The sequence below is a fragment of the Dermacentor variabilis genome, chromosome 11 (genome assembly GCF_050947875.1).
Source record: "Dermacentor variabilis isolate Ectoservices chromosome 11, ASM5094787v1, whole genome shotgun sequence".
NCBI lineage: Eukaryota > Metazoa > Arthropoda > Arachnida > Ixodida > Ixodidae > Dermacentor > Dermacentor variabilis.
The window spans coordinates 123904537-123924441 of NC_134578.1; positions in this window are offsets into that span (position 1 = coordinate 123904537).

The window sequence follows — 19905 nt, forward strand, 5'->3', positions numbered from 1 at the left end:
CCAGTCTACCAACGATACCGCGTCCGCCATCCCCGAGTACGACGGTGATGTACAACGAAATGTCCAAACGTGGATTACGCAGGTGGAACGCATTGCTGCGCTGGCCCGCTGGTCCTCATCTCTGACGCTCGCAATGGCAGCAACCCGGCTGCAAGGTGCCGCAAGGGACTGGCACAGCTCTTACGGCATGGCTTGTGAAACGTGGGACCTTTGGAAGGAAGCACTTGCCTCTCGTTTCGACCGGAAGCTCACAATGCAGGAGTTCTTGGACCTGCAAGCTTCACGAAAACTGCGCAATTTGGAGACCCTAGTGGAGTACATGTACTCTAAAAATGCTCTACTGAACAAGTCTCCCTAGCCGCTTGCGAATGAAGAGAGAATTTCGCTTATACTCAGCGGGATCGAAGACGACACCTGGGCGAATCCTCTCGCTGCACAGCCCTGCAGCAGCGTCATTGATTTGATAGACCGCGTAGCGCTGCTCGACTCCAGGCGGCGTAAAGCAATAACGACGCAACCAGCGCAGTGCCGACAATCTCAAGCTGGGCAACAGAGCCAACGAAACCAAATGAGGAGCAGCTACGAGAACAGAGCGGCAGCTGACGACGGATGCCCCGAGCCGAGCGCTCAGTCAATGCGGCGCGAACACCGAGAACCAGTTCGAGCTGCGCGAGCACGAGCCTGCTTTAACTGCGGCAATATGGGACATTTGTCGAGGGAGTGCACCAGACCCAAGACGGAGGCCACAATCCACGCGGAACGACGCCGAGAAGCCAGATATGACGCAAGCAACGCCGGCACAGCGTCCAGGCAAACCAACTGCTTCCTGCAATCGACGGGCGGCACCCTACCCATCGTGAAGGGCTTCGTTGAGAGCCGACCGGTCAGAGTCTGCATAGAGAGCGGCTCCAACGTCTCCGTCCTCGGCGAGAGCTCCGTATGCCCTGAGGTTCATCCCCGACTTTGGACGTCTCCCGAAACGATAGAAGTGCTCGTTCGGTGCATCAGACCGGCGAGAGGGCGACTGTGAACGTGACCATCGGAACATCCACCGTGCGGCTCGAGGAGGTAGTTATCGCGCCCTTGCCAGGTGCCATGGACCTAATTCTTGGTTCGGACTGGCGTCGCGCTGCGAACGTTCACGTCACGTTCCACCCCACTAACGACGTCACCCTCGTCCCCGTTCAGCTATCGGTGTGTGAGCCATCGGGTCACGCACCAAGCGCACACAGTGCGCATCGCCTCGGAGAGACCCTAATGAGAGCCTTTAGCAATCGCAGGGGCCTAGACGAACTACCGGCGAGCGATATCGGCTTCGTACAGCTGAACACGAAGGACCGCGGTCCTAACGAAGATTACACCAATCAGATTGAAGAGGCAATATCCAAAATGTCTCGCGACGCAAATGCCGACGAACGAGATGAGCTGCGCTCAATTCTTCATCGTCACCATAAGGCGTTCACTACCAGGAAGGACGCGCTGAGGCTCTGCGCTCACGCTAAGCACAGCATCGATCTCAGGGACGATATTCCCGTCGCGTCAAAGCCATACAGATCCTGCCCTGCGGACCGCCAATTTATGAGAGAACAGGTCAATGACTACCTAGCTAAAGGGATCATCCGACCGAGCCAGAGCCAGTACAGCGTGCCTACCATTGTAGTGGATCAACCACATCACCCCACCAAGCCCAGACGAATGGTCCACGACTACAGAAAATTGAACGAGAAAACCATTAATCCCCCTTACCCGATGCCAATCATGGAAGATGTAATTGACGACATCATGAGGGACGGTTTGAAGTACTTCACTGTATCGGATGTGAAGTCGGCCTTTCTCACAGTGCGAGTGAAACCTGACGACATTCACAAGACCGCGTTCGCAACGACATACGGAAAATACGAGTACCTATGAATGGCCTTTGGATTTTGCAAAGCTCCGCAGACCATGCAGCAAATAATGCGCAACACGTTTGATGGCTTGAAGGGAACATCCACTTACATGGACGACGTCGGTCAGGCAGCAGCTACGGTCACTGAAGCGCTGTCATTACTCGACGAGGCGCTGAGTAGGGTCATCATCAACGGTTTGAAGATGGACATCAGGAAGTGTCAGTTTGGAAGGAAGACGGCGACGTTTCCATGCAGACCTGGTTTCCTTGGGTTCCTTGGAAATTGCTCGACAGCAAAGAAAATCTCGCCCTTACCCGGATACGAAGCTCATCGGAAGCCTATGGGGACCTGTGGACTCTGGTGAGGACTCTTCTTTGCCCTGTCCTACTGATCCTGCTCGTCTGATAGACTCAAAACAAGCACGGCTGGCGCTTAGGCTTAGTGCGGCCGTGCCGCCGCGCTCGCCCGACGAAGAAGAAGTGTTTTTGCCAGATGTGAGCTCCTCATCTGTACCTTCCACTGGAATGCTGCGCGTGACAACATCCATGCCAACTATGCAGCCGAAGTGTGCAACCGATAGCTCGAATACCCAAGATGCAACACCGAAGGACAGTCCACTTCGTGATGTGAATGTGAACCTATCTGCAGTCGTGCCGACGGACACTGGTGATCCTATGGACGTGCAGCCGTCTGGCGGTTCGACGAATGCAGCCAAGCGAGGTCCCCCTATCAACGTGCTTCAACAAGACGCCATCGCATCGGAGCAACCGGCGAAAAAGGTAAGGGCCCACCCCAGATAATTCCTCCACGGCCTCCCCTACGCCTGCTCCCTCTCAGTCTTACCCAACGCCCACCCCTTCTCAATCATATCGAGTTCATATACGCCCCCTTTCATGCTACGACATAACTTCAGTAGCCACAAAATATGTCCAAAGGGTCATCGACCAATCTCTTGAAGCCACTGGATACAAAGGGTTCGCAACATGTAAATCTACCAACTCGATCACTGTGCACTTGGCATCTCTCAGTGATGTGCAGAAAATGTGCACTTTAACATCTATCCCGCTGTCAGAAGATCAACACCTACCTGTGCAGTGCTACTTCGCATCAGGCCCTAATATACAGAGGTATGTTGTCTATGGCATTGACCCTGAAGACACTCCTGAGATAATATGTCGTGAATTGACCTCCACGACACACAGGGTGCTCGCAGCTAGATTCATGGGCAAAAGCCGTACACGCTTAGTGACGGTACAAGGACATCAATGTATCCCAGAACGGTTTTATTACTATGGCTGCATATTGCGACCTAAACCCTACCTCCCTCGAGCAATATTCTGCTACCGCTGTTTTCAACGTGGACACATGCAGGCATTTTGCCCACAGCGTACTATTGATCCAGAAAAGCTCACACCAGAAGGACAGCCACGATATCGATGTGATTTATGTAAATCTGATGAGCACGATCTGACAAGCACAAATTGTGCGACTAAACAGAAGGCCACAATACGGATACGAAAGGCTATACCAAAAGCGACTATAGTAACAACACACAATCGTTATGAGGTTCTTGCAGAAGAGCCAGAGATGCTCTTGGCAGAAGAAGAAAAAGCCCCAGAAACACAACTGTATTCTTCTGTTCTTAAACGTGGCAAGCAGTCGCAGACAAAGAAACAGAAATTACCGGAACCCCTGCATCAGTCGGATGATGACCATGATGACATTGACGCTCGGATAGACGCACTGGCCAGAGAGATTGAGCGACTACGCAAACATAATGAATTGGTAATTCTGCGTCGTCAGAAAATAGGACCAACACGTGACGCATCAACCACTGCGAATGCCACCGTTACGCCTGGATCCCGTCCGGCACCACAGGTCAACCAAGCTGTTTGGACAGCAGTTTTAGATCAACTTGCTCAACTAACGTTGCTCATTCAGAATTGCCTGCATCATGGCTAATTCTCTGCAGCAGCTGTCACAGGATGGAATTCTACAGTGGAATTGTCGGGGTCTAAACTCCAAGTTAGGCGAAATTAAAACCAAGCTTCAATACAATAAGCTACACGTATGGGCACTGCTTATTCAAGAGCATATTAAGCTATGCTCCCTGTCCAATTTTAATGGGTATCATAACCCATCTATTAGAGATAGACGTGCAACTACAATGGCTTCAGCTCCGGAAAAAGCTGCAGTTTATATATCATCGCATATTGCTCACACAGTGATTGATCTGGAGCCATGGTGTAATGGTAATCAAGAAGTTGTCGGGGTCCTGACACGACCAGTGAAGACTCCTGTCATTCTAGTGTCATTCTACGCCAGACCGCAGTGCACACGTTTGAACTTGGGGTGGATAGCCCATCTCCGGTCTACGTACCCAGGAATTCCTATTCTCGTGGGTGGAGACTTCAATGCCACACATACAGAATGGGGGTACAACTCCCGAAGAGGATACCAAGTTAAAAACATCATGAGCGATGCCACTTTTACACTGCTGAACCATCACGCTGTGGATATCTGTGCTGTACCCGCAGTATCTAGAACAAACGCTCCAGACCTTACGTGGTGGTTGGGTCCTGCAATGCCGCAGTGGCGGGTGGAACCAGATACATGGGGCAGTGATCATATGCCAATAATGATTGGTTTGTACAGAACGTGCATAAAGGAAATTCGACGACGAGTAACAGTCACGCATTGGGATAAGTTTCGGGAATCATCGATTGATAAAGTACCCTCAGAGCCCTCAGAAATTCTTCCCGCTTTGCAAGAACTGCTACGGAGGAACACCACTGTAACCACAGTTGACGAGGAACAACCTCAACCGGACCTCACCCTTTTGCAACTTTGGGCAAAGCGACGTCAGGCAGAATTGTATGCGTCGAGGAATCCCCATGCACCAGGTAGCCGTGCACGTGCTAACCATATAGCGGCGAAGGCGCGTCAGCACGAAAAATTACATTCTCGACGACGATGGTATGAGTGGTGCGAGAATCTTGCATCGGGCATTGGAAACAGAGCACTTTGGCGTACGTTCCGGTCAATGGAACGCGGTCATAAGCAACCTGACCCTGCAGCGAGCGTTAGGTTAGCGATGCAGAGTTCGCCACATCAATTTGCAGAACACGCTGCTACGGCGTTTTTCCCGAAATACGATCAAGCGTCACCTATAAAGTGCCCCGAAATTGATGAGTCTGACACAACCTCGAAATCCGAAATATCCAGCCCTTTCAGCATGGCCGAACTAATAGCGGCGATTGAAACTTCGAAGCAACGAACAACACCTGGTCCCGATGGTATTCTTATGAGGTTTTCAAGAACATGGAAGCAGCAGCTCTCGACGCACTTCTTCAGGCTATTAATAAAGTATGGGAGACTGGAAACGTTCCATCTGATTGGAAGCATTCAATTGGTGTCGCGATTCCGAAACCAGGAAAGTCTCCAAATAGCCTGCAGTCTTTATGCCCAATTTCACTAACCTCAACTGTCTGCAAACTCGCTGAAAAGATGCTGGCCACACGACTTTCCTGGTGGCTTGAACGCCACGATAAATATCATCCTGCTCAAATTGGACTCCGTTCTTACTTGGTAACAGAAGACGGACTTTCTATCTTATCAGACGATGTTTTACAGGTTTCTCCACACAGTCACGCTGTGCGCACGGTAGTAGCAACACACATAACGAAAGCTTATGACAATATAGACCATGAAATCATTATATCCAACCTCATCGACCTGGGACTTCCACCGCGGGTGATAAGATTCATCTACTCATTCCTTCAGAATCGCACATTTGCGATTAGAGTAGATGGAAAGCAAGAGGTATACTTCACATCGAACAGAGGAGTCCCACAAGGTTCGGTTTTGGCTCCTCTTCTCTTCAACGTTGCTCTAATACCTCTAGGCTGGCAACTAAATCGGATTCCAGATGTGAGGTTCTTAATCTATGCAGATGACGTCACTTTGTGGTCCGTGCATAAAGATATATCTTGACAAACTCAACAGCTTCAAGAAGCCCTTGATGTGCTGAACTACGCTCGGAAAGCAGGGTTGGACATTTCCGCCCAAAAATCAAGCTATGTTGTGGTGGCCAACAAGAAAGGACGCACAAGAATCACGCAGCACCCCTTTACATTTACACTCGGCACAGTGACAATCCCTGAGGCTCCTGAGGCCCGCATACTGGGTCTCGATATTCACCACTCCGGCAGTGGTGCACACTGGCTCCGTAAAACCAGACAGAGTTCGACAAAAACACTTCGCCTTATTCGTCGCATTGCAGCAAAAGCAGCTGGAGCTCGTACTGACGTAGCTCGACAGTTGGTGCGTGCAGTCTTCCAGCCACGAATTTTATACCAAGCACAATTTCAACGGCTGACTTTGGCACAGCCGGCACAGTTGGAGACGATTAATCGCGATGCTATGCGCACAATCACAGCACTGCCCCGCATCACTTCGATACCAACCTTACAAGAACATGCCCAGCTCAACACAATTGCAGAGCTAATTTTGCAACGTGAAAAAGCACGTGAAATAAAAAAGCAACTTATTCCGGCTATCGCTGCGTTGCATGCTCATTTTCCACGGCTCTCGGATTGACAATCAGCCCTATCCAATGCCTCCCTGGGAATTCACCAGCATCACAACTAATAAGGCAACGAAGTTACGACGCAGCGATACAACAGGTATTATTGACGAACACAATATCGTCGATGCATCATGCGCTCACACCTGCAAAGTCTATACGGATGCTGCCATTCTCCCAGACGGCGGAAGGACATCATTCCTAAGTCCTACGCATCATTCCATCAGCGGCCACCAGCGCTATTTATCTACGGAAGCCAGCGCTCTAGTAATGGAATTTGAAGCCATCCACGACGCTGTGCAAGATGCGACATCTAGGCTGCCTACCATCAAGCAACTAGATATCTTCACTGATTCTTTAGCGGCTATTCAGGAACTCAAGAAGGTTGATAAGGCGATGGAAATCTGCGAGACAATACACACTATGAATAGTAAGACAGCTACTTGCGTCAAGGTACACTGGATTCAAGGCCATTCAGCGAACCCTCGTAACATTGCTGCTGACCAGCAGGCACACTGCCCTCCTAATCCTGATCTTCCGCCTATTCCCCTCCCACCTCAACCCCTTAACTCGCTCCGACCCCGTAAAAACTTTCTCCGGCAGGACACACTCGCTCTTATCCCACCATGCGTCTGCTCCCTCCCCCTTTACTTTACTAGGGCGGAGGAAGTTGTGCTTAGGAGGCTTCGGGCCGGGGTGGCCCTTACACCGGCTGTTACCTCAAGGAGGAACTGGTCGCCTTTACCACTGGGAGCTACGTGTCCATACTGCTCCGTTCCTGTGATGGAAGCAGATGCATACCACCTAATATGGACATGTACTGGTTTAAAATCGGAACGCTCGCGTCTCCTACTGCAAGCCGGCCTCCGCTACAGTGTGACAACCAGCTATGACCGCTGGATACATGACAACAGATTCCACAAAACACTGCTTCAATTCATACACAACACAGACCCCACAGCACACATATAATACGCATATACGCATCAAGATTTATGCCTTAAGGGCAAGTCGTTATCGCAATAAAAAAAAGTGTCAGTTTGTCCGAGACCGAGTCTCATTTCTAGGCTACGCTATCTCCAGAGACGGTCGAACCCTAAACGAGGCGAGAGTTGAAGCCGTGGACAAGCTCGAGCCTGAGATGAGCGCAAGGAAGTTGTATTCGTTTCTGCAATTTGCTAACCATTACCGCAAGTTCACACCAGAGTTTTCGAAACATACACCCACTGCGTCAACTGGTCTCGAAGGACGTGCCAGTTATCTGGACGGGAGCGCACCAGGAAATCGTGAACGAAATCAAGAGAGCGCTTAAGAATCCTCCACTACTGGCAAACTTCTGTTCAGACTGCCCAACGCAACTACACGTCGACGCATCCCAAACCGGACTCGGAGCGATACTGACCCAAACGCAAGAAGGAACAGAACGGGTCATCGAAGACGCAATTCGATCTCTGAACAAGCATGACAGAACGCGCCTTGGACACAGAGGAATTGACATCGACAGACACGTGCGCCTGAGGACAGTCTAAAATTTTGGGTAGGCCGTGTGAGCGGCGCGCACTCTCATAACTTAGCCGTCACGCATTTTACGCCGACTTGTCAGGCAGTGTGCTCCACCGCCGCAATCCCGTAGATCACCAGACGCCCCGCATGGTACTTTGCTCCCGCAAGAGACCCTTGAGTAAACACGAGGAAACACTCTTCGCGCCGATGCCCTGCCATGGTTCCTGGGACTGTAAGAAGAGACCCACGAGTAGACACGGGGGTTCGAGCGAGGCGAGAGAGAAGAGCCGGAGGCCAGCCGAACGAGAGAGAGACCGCACGAGAGCACGGAGAGACGCACGAGAGACGCGGCCGAGGAAGGCAGCAACACGCCTCACGCCGACGCTCTGCAGATAATAAAAAGTTTTCATTTGAGAAAGAATCCAGCCTTTTCCATTTTGCTGTCATGGCCTCGGACTGTCGCATGAACGCGCTCGTTAATAATAATAATAATAATAATAATAATAATAATAATAATAATAATAATAATAATAATAATAATAATAATGTCTTTATTTGTGTCACATGCAGGGTACACGAAACTGTAGGCCACCAGTAAAAGTTGTCATAAATGACAGTTATAGATAGACAAAGCTGCAGGCCCCCATGCATATGACAGCAATATAGCGGCATTGCTTACATCAGAAAAAACACAGAAGAACCACACAATACACAGTACCAGTACACACTACACCCTGATAAATGAATTCTGTTTTCCGGAAATAGAAAAAAATGATCGCGATATAGGACTGAAAGTAATGACAGAACAAATGCTTTGAAGCAATCAAAAAGAAAAAAATCATAGGAAGGTATAGCTTACTAAGGTAAGAAAAACACAATTCACTACAATTCAAATTACAATTCAAAATACAATTAAAAAATGGAAGTCATAAATGCAAGTCAAATACAATTCACTCATCAGGTGGAAATAACAGCCACACATATACAATAAAAGTGGGTAATGAAAACACGGTCACTTAGAATAAGGAGAAAGACTTAATTAAAGCATAAGTAGGTTGAGAACATGGATAACTGAATAAGGATAAAAAGAGAGTAGCGTAATTGCAGGTTTTCAGTGGCAGTCAAAAACATGATCATTCGGACATATAATATTTCCGGAGTTCTTTAAATGTACATATTTCCAGCTGTATATTTTATCTATTCAGTTTATTTAATAATCTCGGTGACTTATTTTCCAGTGTTAGAAGACCATATGTCGTGCGGTATGTTTTTACATTCCAGTATTCGTTGTAACGGGTGACATGGCTTGGGGCTTCGCTATGTAGGTTCGCTAACTGTTTTAATAATGTGCCGCCATTTTTTATTTCCTGTTTATAAAGCTTACTTAGTCGGTAATCGTATATCTTCATAATAGGCATAACGTTGTATTTTGGAAATATTTCGTGGGTGTGAAAACGACTGAGCACAATTTCTACTAAGCAAAGAAATCTTTTTGAAGTATATGGAGATTTTGTATATTTCCCTTCGTTGCAGACGCCCACACTAATTCACAGTAGTTTAACCTTGAGGAAAACAGGGTGTTATAGAGGACCAGCCTGGTGTAGCTTTTTTCTGCAACCCCTCCATCTGTACTGTAAGACGGGAAAATAAATTGAACTTGAAATCTTCCTGAATAATGTGCATTTCGCTTTGGATACATTGATCGTCAGGCGATTTTTATTTTCAGTCCATTCTTCTAAAGCAAGCAGTGCGGATTCTGCGGAGTTAAATAATTCTTCAACATCCTTTCCTGTTATGAAAACCCTCATGTCGTCCGCGTATATAATAAATTGTGCTGTAGAACTGTTTGTAATATCATTTATGTACATATTGTACAGAAATGGGCCTGAAAGAATGCCCTGTGGTACGCCGCTAGAAACCCGTAGTTGTTCGGAGATAGTGTCAACTATTTTAACAATTTATTTCCGATGTTCCAAGTAAGACTTTATTCAACCTAAGGCTTTGCCACGATAACCATATCGCTCAAATTTTAGAAACAATATTTCATAACTAACGAGGTCATACCCTTTGGAAAAGTTCAGAAATAATCCAAGTACGAAATTACCTCGCTCAAAATGCGGTAAAATATGTTCCTTTAGTGTAAGAAGGGCAAATACTGTAATTAGCCCTCGCCGAAAGCCATAGTGAGAGTTAGCTATTATCTTGTGTATTGCTTCATATTTGTTAAATCGGCTTAATATAACTTTCTCGAATGCTTTAGATAGAATAGTTAGAATAGAGATATGCCTGTAATTGTTCATGTCATTTTTGTTTCTCTTTTTATAAACAACAGTCACCCGTGCAAGCTGCATGTTATGTGGAAAGACACCTTGAGTAAGACCAAGATTAAAGATATGTTTTATAACTGATGCAAGAAGATCAGCGATATACATAAGAGGTTTAGTTTTAAAACCATCGAAATCTTTGCTGTTGCTGTTATTTAAGCTAGCTATTGAAGTAGATACTCCAGCCTGGCTTGTCGGGTTGAGAAAAATTGTTTCTCTATTCCATCGAAGGTTTTCCAGATGTTGTGAACGGTTTCTTGTACCTTAAGATTAACAAAATATTTATTAAACGCATCTGCAAGTGGTTTCGCCGTTAGTTCGGTACCATTTATAATCAGTTTAAGGATCACATTTGGTGAGGTCATATATTTGAGTAATGAAGCTAATCTCTTCCATGTAACATCTGTGGATCCTCTTTAGAAATTTAGAAGATTTGCAAAATATTCACGGCGCGTTTTTGCTAAGTCCTTGTTCAAACGATTTCGATAAACTTTAATATCTTTAAATTTACTCTGATCTTTAGTTTTGGTAAATAGATTTTAAAGGTAATTTTTATTATTTAGTCTTACACTGAGTTAAGCTGCAACCCAAGGTTTCCTTGTCTTTCTCTTTTGTTTACCAGATATTTCAGGAAAGCTGGTTGCATATATAGGCTGCAGTATTTCAAGAGACATATCATAAGCTACATTGACATCGTCAGTTTCTAAAACGTGCTTCCAGCATACTTCCTCTATTTCTTTCCGGAAAATCAGAAGGTTCTGTTCTGTAATATGTTGGACTGTCAACGTCTGTCTCGACGATTTACTGCGTACGTCTCCTTTAGTGCACAGAAATATCGTTAAGTTGTCAGTCAGGTCGAAAGAAAGTACCCCCGACCTAAGTTTATCCTGGCTTATATTTGTAAGAAGCATGCCAGTACGCTATTGTGAATTGACAGTTACTCTTGTCGAGAATAGTTACATTCCTAAGCCCATTCGTATTTAACAGGATCTCAAAAGGGGTTTTTGCGCTATCATTTTTTATGATACCAATATTAAGGTCGCCACCACAGAAGAGGTTCAAGTTATCATTAGTGGTACAGGTAAATAGTTTGTCTAAGTAGTTGAAAAAACGCAATGTTGAACCGCTTGGTGGGCGGCAGCACACAATAAGTGCTTTCTTCTGTAGTTTAACTGCGAGAATTTCATAGTTACTTGTTATTACTAAGCATTCTGAACTAATTTCGCAGTCATAGCCCTTCCTAACCGAAGTACATACCCCGCCACCTCGACCAGAGGGACGATTTAGATAAAATGCTTCGTGTGTCGGAAGTCTGTAGACATTTGTTTCATCAGTGCTCCATGTTTCGGTTAACATAATAACGTCAAAAGGTTCTCCTACGTGGTCAAAAAAAAAGCTTAAGTCCGATTCCTTTCTGTTATTTGATTGCATATTAAGGTGAAAGCATTTAAAGAATTGAGGAATGGTTTTCCGATGTAGTTCTCGAAGGATTGTGGGAGTAGGTAGGTGTCAGTATCAGAACTAGCCATACTGTACAACTTTAACCGAGTTTCTGAAGATCAAGCGGGCTTGAGATGACAATTGCCGTTTCCCCGACATCCTTCTTGAGTAGGATTCGATCATTTGAGTGCCAAGTGTACTTAAAAGTTGTTCAGTTTGGCCCAGTTCTTTGTTTGGAAAAAGAGGTCGCGGGCCTGTTTGGTCATATTTCCTGCACGTAGACCTTATTGTCGTTTTACCGCAGCTCATTTCGGCTCTGCCACCACAGGTGCACATTGCCATTGCACATTGCCATAAAGTGCATTGCCATGGAGAGACGCATGCCCAAGTGACCAAACTAGGTGAACTAGTGGGGTGTGTTGGTTCTTTTGTAGCGATTTATGAGTAATTGGGGAAATACGGCCTTGTGCGTAGTTTCAACATGCTTGCTGGGAATCTGTAAGAACATATATTATGTTATGTGGGGGCTGAGCGCTGACGCTGAGAGCTATGGCACATTCTTGCGCTTCCGTGCAGTTGTCGGTCCGTATTGTGGCTAATAGTACTGTTTCGCCCCTCCAGTCGTCCACCGCTACCACTTTAGCTGCACTATCGGGGTAGCACGTGGCGTCTGAATAGAAGGTGTCGCAGTCGTTGCCGTAAGCTCGCTGCAGCCTTTATGGTGTTCAGGTTGCATATTCGGAGGTATGGGTCGACTGTAATGTTTTCTCTGATGTTTGGTACGATTGACAGGGGCTCGCGCGGGGCAAACTCTGATGTTGGACATCGTAATTGTCTGAGTGCGTGCCTTCCGGTCGATGTACGTTTCAGTCGTTTGATCTGATTAACTTTCTGAGCTTTGATTAATGCGGCCAAGGTGTTGTGCAAACCAAGCCCTAATAGTTTGACTGTTCAGGTGTATATAGGAAGGCCTGTCGCTGCTTTCACCGATGTGCGTATGAGGACGTCCAGCTGATTTGTTTTATTTTGGGTGGGTCGATGGTAACGTGCGTGATAGGTGATGCGGCTTACGATTAAGGCGAGTAGGATGCACATGACGTCTGATTCTTCTAAGCCGTGTCGCCGGTTGGTGACCTTACGGTTCATGTGGACTACCTGATTAATTTGTTTCTTCAGCAGCGTCGGGGTATATGCCGCCTTCGCTTTGGCTTTTACGTAGAGTCCTAGTAACCGTAATTTGTTTACCTTATTTACAGGCGCACCGTCGACAGTTATCGTGATGTCAGGGGGTAGGTGATGATTCCTCTGGAGTTTTTTTTTTGCTATAAGCAGTTCAGATTTTGGAGCTGCGCACGTAAGTGCTGCTGCTCGTCCCTATTGCTAGGTGAACTCCGCTTCTTGTAGCGTGTCCTGTATTTCATCATCTGAGCCACTGGTAGCCCTGATGGTGATGTCATCGGCATAAAGCGCATGCCTAATTCCCGGTATGGCATCCAGTAGTGTAGGTAGTCTGCTCATAGATATGTTAAATAGCACGGGGGAAAGCACTGAACCTCGTGGCGTGCCTTTTCCCTCAAGAGGGATGGAGTCTGAACATATATGTCCAATACCTATTGTTGCAGTGTGATCTTTGAGGAACGTCCGGATTTATTATATAATCGTCGCCCACATTTGATTGCCGCTAGACTGGTGCGTATAACATTGTGAGATACGTTATAAAACGCGGCTTTGACGTCTAATGCTAGGATAGCTTTCATTTGTTGAGTGCTGATATGGTCACTTATTTCTTGCTTCATTTGGAGCAGTACGTCTTGAGGGGATAGACCCGGTCAGAATCTGAACATTGTGGGCGAAAATAACGCTTGCTCTTCTAGGTACGCCTGAAGCCTTGCCACGATGACGTTTTTGAATAACTTTCATATGCGTGGTGTTAGCGAGATGGTTCTCAGTTGGTTTAGAGACGGCTGCTTGCCTGGTCATGGGATCATTGTAATATAGGCGTGCCTCCATTCTTGCGGCGGCGTGCCTTCTAGCTAGTGGTATTGAAAGTAATCCGTGAGTTCTTTTATCGATCTGTAGTAGAGGTTTTTTAAAAGCCGGTAGTGTATTCCGTCTGCTCTCGGGGCGGTGTTGCGTACTATTCGATGCAGTGCCGCTCTAACTTAATGCTGTGTAATGCTTTCTAATAAGGGCCCGCATGCGGATAATCAGTATAAGCTGGTGTGGGGCCCGTACCTATGTAAGTTTATTTTAGCTGTTCTATTATGGCCCCATCACCTCCAGGTGTTTGGCTCAAGACTTTTTGAAGGGTTTTGCTGCTCGTTGCGTTGGTTTGATTGGGCTCGTTGAGATTTCGAAGCAGTACCCACGTTTTAGCGGTTCTCAAGGTACCCTGCATTTGATTGCATAGGTTCGTCCAACGGTTTCGCGTTAGTCCGTTTGCGTTACTTTCCGTCTGGGCTGTTAAGGCGGCTATCCGTTGCCTGAGCTTACGATTCTGTTTCTGCTTTTTCCACCTTTTTTTGCAGGCAACGTCGAGCTTCCTAAAGGTGTAACAGGTGTCTATTCACATCGGGATATTCTGGTGAGTTTTTGATGATTTTCGTTGTCGCACGAAAGTACGTTTGAATTTGTCGTATCCATTCCTGCATAGTGTCAGGTTTCGAGTCGTCTTCGTAGGTTTCGTTTGTGCTTTGTTGCTTGCGCCGCTTGCGGAACTTGTCCCAATCAGTTATCCGTATTTTACGTTCTTTGACTTTTGCTCGTGGCATTATTAGATGCGTTTCTATTATGTTGTGGTCACTACCGAGGGTCTCATCAAGGTTGTGCCATCCCCGGTACCTGATGCCTTTATTGAGCCCTTACAAAAATTTTTAGTAACATTGAATAAACCGTCTTTAGACAAATGTTTCTAGAACCTATTGAGATTCTATAAACCGTCTTTAGACACCGTAACAACTTCCTAGTAACCTCCTGCCGACTATTGGCCACCGATATTGAATTGAAAATATAGATATAGAATGTCGATAGAGTTGTTACCGACTGCTTATTATCTTATGTCGGTAGAATGTGTCAACTGTGAAGCGCCTATTTATTAGCCACCTTTATACGTCCTATCAGGTTGCTAGAAACATCCTGTTGACTATTCGCCACAGACAGTTGACAGGATGTTACTAGGAAGTTGTTAGGATGTATAAAGGTGGTTAATAAATAGTCGCTTCACAGTTTTTAGGAAGTACATAAAAATATTATTCCGAGATAATTACTTTTGAAATTATATATTGCAAAAATAACCTTTAATTATCTCTGAATAATTTTTTGCGTACTTCCTAAAAACTGTGAAGCGACTATTTATTAACCACTTTAATATTTCCTAACAAATTGCTAGTAACATCCTGTCAACTATCTGTCTGGCGAATAGTGGTTGCCAAGTGACTAGGTGTGGCATGCAACAGAAAAGACAGGTTTACATTTGTGCTTGAACACATCCATTTAATATCTCCGGCCTAGTAATGAAGATGAGTTCTTCAGCTGCCCTGGAAGTACGCTGAAATGTTGCATTTTATAGTCTAGAAAAGAGAAGAAAAAGCACAATATATTGGTTTTGCTACTGTGACAATGCAACACACGATTCATCTGTTTCTTAAAAAGGAAGTGCACAAGACACAAGTTTTCAACCCTGTGAGCTCTAAGCATCTCCACCGGTATTGTGCAAAATCCTAAAACGCATGAAATGGCAGAATTAGTGCATTAGAGCTGGGAGTGTGATGGATGTGTGTAACACCAACAGACGCACGACACATAAGCTATATCATACCAATTGTCATCTACGAACAAACGCTGTAAATCAACTTCAGTTTAATGAACTTCGATACTCGTACCATGACCACTACATGGAAGTTTGATGTGTGAATTATCTTAGGAAAGGCAAGGTGCCAGTCGAAACTGCTGCAGCTTTGCTTGAGCACAGGTACATAGACGAGTTGACTTGTGTGTAGCACTTAGGAACCAAGAAATGATGCAAGCAACATGTAAGGAGTTGAACAGGCATTGTGGACGTTCTACAGTAAGATTATAATATGCCTTTGCTGTGCAGGCAGACATTGCTAAAGTGAGCTTGTTATAAAACATGTGAGCTTTCCACAAGACAGGATATGATACTATCAGTGCATTCATATGACCAGGGCCTCTATCACAAAAATACATATGCCAACAGTAATGACAATTTTCTAGTTATGGTGGCAAAGCTTGCATTATAATACGCTATTATAATCGGGTTAATAGCTATTTTCGCAGGAAAGAAAGCACTACCCTAAGATAGCACTGTAATTGCCATGAAAGGAGTTTTGTTGAAAACTGCACAAAGAATATTAAGATGCTTTTTTGTCGCACACGTACCGAGTATGGCGTTGACCTTCTTGGAATCCAACGGGTCTTCTGTGGAAGGCATTCGACGGCCGCCCGAAGAAGGATCTCCCTTCAACCTCTTCTTTTTTAATAGGAGCTTTAAGGAGGCCCCCCGCGAACTGAAAGCCTGAGTTGTTAGCATACAGGCGCAACCTCTTCAGCAGGCCCTTTTCAACATATACACCGTCTCCGATCTCTACCTGTGAAACAATAAACAAGCACAGATTCATTTTATACACATTTATTCAAGGAATGGTTAGGAAATAGGGTAAGGTTGGCGAAAACGGAAGTAGCTGCTGCTTGTTGATTCGGTTTAAAGGTCAAAGCAGCCTTATGTATAGCATACATGCATTCTGCTGAGCTGTGTACTTTCACCTAAGACTTGAAAGTATTGGGAACTTCAATGGGAAAGAAAGATATGCATCTGCCTAGATCTAAGCAAATGCGTGCCACCCCTTGACACAGAGTGAGATCCGGTGCTGTTCTAGCGCTTAGCAGACATTGAAAGCTTCAAGCCTGGTTTAGTATTGGGCCAAGGGTCAAGCTGTGCTTTATTAGTGACGCACAAGTGCTCAAGAACTATCAAACAAGATGAAGTTGTCTTCGAATAGAATTGTCTGACTTCCCCTTGCAGACATGCAGTTTTCAATTGACTGACTGCACTTGGGTGTAAATATTTTGTCTGACAAAGTGAATAAACCACATACACAAGCAGCATTTTCAGAGTTAGCATAGTCTTTAACAGGTACTGATACCTTCAATTTAGAAAGCCCTGTATATTGGGCCTCATCAAACTAATTTCATAAAAGGTCTGTCAAGGTAGAAGCATATAATTTTAGAGTCATTAGAAGACGGGTAAATGAGTTAATTATCGCAATTATTAATCAAAATTAAATTTTAGACAGCTCATCCCAATCAGAAATTGATGCAAGCAGTTTGTACATGCCACATAAGCATTTAGATATCAAAAATAGGGATTAGAGAAAAACTTCACTAGGAGTTTCATTAGTGCAAGCGGCCAGGCCCTCGAGGAGAAATAACTTGTTTTTCTGGAGGCAGAAATGAGGCTCGAGTATTTCATTGACACATATATGTTCCCATGCATATATATTATTTCTGTTGTAAACGTTTTATTCATATATATGTAAGGTGTGGTTGTAACATCTCATTGTTCACAAAATGAAATCCATAAGAACCCAACAAGAAGCTAAACACCCAAGAGAGCAATCCCAGTGACAAGCCATGCTAAACCAACGAGACAGCCATCCCAGTAACAAACCGTATCAAAACTTTTACTGGCATGAATTCTGACCTTTGAAACATAACATGTGTATATGAATGCTGTCTACAATAGGGCGATGGGCAACTATAAAAGATGGCTACGCCAACATCAGAACGATGTGGATAACAAAAGAGTGGCATCAACTGCTTTGGCGGAGCATGCAGCATTGACTAAACACAATAGTGACTGGATACTGTCTAGCAAAATCGGCCAGGAAAGAAATTGGAAGCTATGCCTGTACCCGGATTCCAAAGAGATGCAATCAACAGGACACACGCTCATCTAAAACCAAGGAGCTCACCCCTGTCTTATGCTAAAACGTACCTAAATATGCACTTCTACTTTTTTGCTCCATTGTGAACAAGGCTTCCATATAGACGCCGAAATGTATTGCTTTTACTGTTGTATTTGCTTGCTCTATGTCTTTCTTTGTCATGTTTCATACCGACCACACAGGCTTCCGTGAAAATCTTGTTGATACACCTTTTGTGTGAAAGCATTGCTTGATGCAATTTTGCCTAAACCATGTCTTTAGGTGGTAGAACACATTTTTCTAGACGCTCTAGAGCACATTATTCACACCACGAAACCTCAATTCGTGGTTCTTAAAAAGGCAATTTGGCTACATTATTATACAGTCTATATGGAGTATTTCAGGCAAAATTGCTCAAGCCCCCAATTATATTTACCTCAGAGTAGGCTAGTTTAGCTAAATTCATTAAACTGGGGCACTCCACCAAAACATACAATTCGTGATTAGGCACTAGAAATTCGGAAAATGGCAATACAGTAAAATGTATCTTTCAACTCGAAAGGCAGTACCAGTTTTGTACGCACGTTTGTGAAAGCACACAGATCAGGTACTTTATCGTCGTGCTGTCCAGCTTCCAGCAGTGTAGCCGGTTCCTGCGGGATGTAGGGATGCCTCCAGAATCCGCATAGCCTTCAAAAGTAAGAAATGTTTAATTTATTGCGTTAAATTTGTGATTGAACAGTGTCAAGTGGAATCGCAGAGAGAGCCTCACACAGCCTGCTGCATGAATTTGCGTATGGCTGTACAAATATCTCTTTGTTATATCTCAGAAGGTTACACCGCTATTTTGTAGCAAGTGAAATTTCAGGAGGGAACGAAGTCAGCCGCAACCATAGAGTACCAGGACAATCAACAAAACTCAAATGTGTAGTAAAACATAGAGCATTGGATTAAACAAAATATTGAGTACATGAAAAGCATTCTGAAAGCTAGACCGCGATTTTGTAGCGATGCTATTCCTTTTCGTTATTCGTTAGTGGCCTGACCGACGCCCCGGCCCGTGCTACGTACTGGAACAGCCGGCAGTTAGCGGTGGGCGGCATGAGTGGTTTAGAATCGAGGGCTAATTATTGCTACAAAATCGCAGTCCTTACTTTATTAAGCACTGCCGTAACCTACGATTGCAAGAGCTGACATCCCGTTCTTAAGATTCGGTTGGTCTATTTCTTTCTTAAAGGCTGGCGTCTCATTGAAATGTCTAGATTAAAACTAAACCTCGTTATTGTAATATCGGCCTATCTCTGCTCTGCAACATAGAAGACAAATACGCGAAGACACTCAAGAACATAAACAGTACACACAGGTTCTCGTGATGCAGACCTTCAAACCGGACTGCATAAATACAAAAATCTTCATACAAGGTTCTATCTGCTTAAGCGTCCAACATAGCAATCGTGTGCCCCCACGCGAAGCCCATGATAGATCGACGTATGCAAGACACATGTACTGTACTTGCGGGAATGCCTATATAGCGAATAACTTCTTCCCAGGAAACTACACAACGAACAGCAACTTTCAGTGTTTTCATAACTGTGGGCCCATTCAGGCATAGCAATCAAGGTGGGTAGCATATATTTCACACCAGAATGCAAGTACGCTGCAACATCAGAGGAAGCTTTCGTGAAATTGATTGCTTAATGTGCACAGCAACATGGCCAACCAACGATCAGAAAGCGCTTTGCTATAGCTAGTTACACAGCGCTCGTTACCTAAATTATAAGCTTCAAGAGTGCGCGCAAGCGCCAAGCTTGCTTACCTTTCATGACTTGGCAAACGCGCCTTCATCTCACAGGTACCGTGGCACGGACGTTTTTCTGACGCAAGCACTGTAGAACATCCGACGAACTCCAGCTCCGCAAAAGCACAACCTTCAACAAAGTCTTCCATACACTAGGATTCGAAGCCTTAGCACCATACTTTTCAGGAGAGCGCGGGCAGGCAGCTCGGCAAAACAAAGGCAACTCGGACGGGCGCTGTAGTAGGACACTCACTGTCGACACTGGTGGATCCCACGAAACACAAGGCGAACTAATGGCGTACACGAGTCCGGAGGGTTTGCGGTGTTTAATGCACACGACAAGGAGCACATTTTGTCTAGGCACTTTTAAACTATAACTCAAATACCACCTTACTGCAAGGAGCATTCACTACGACCAACGCGG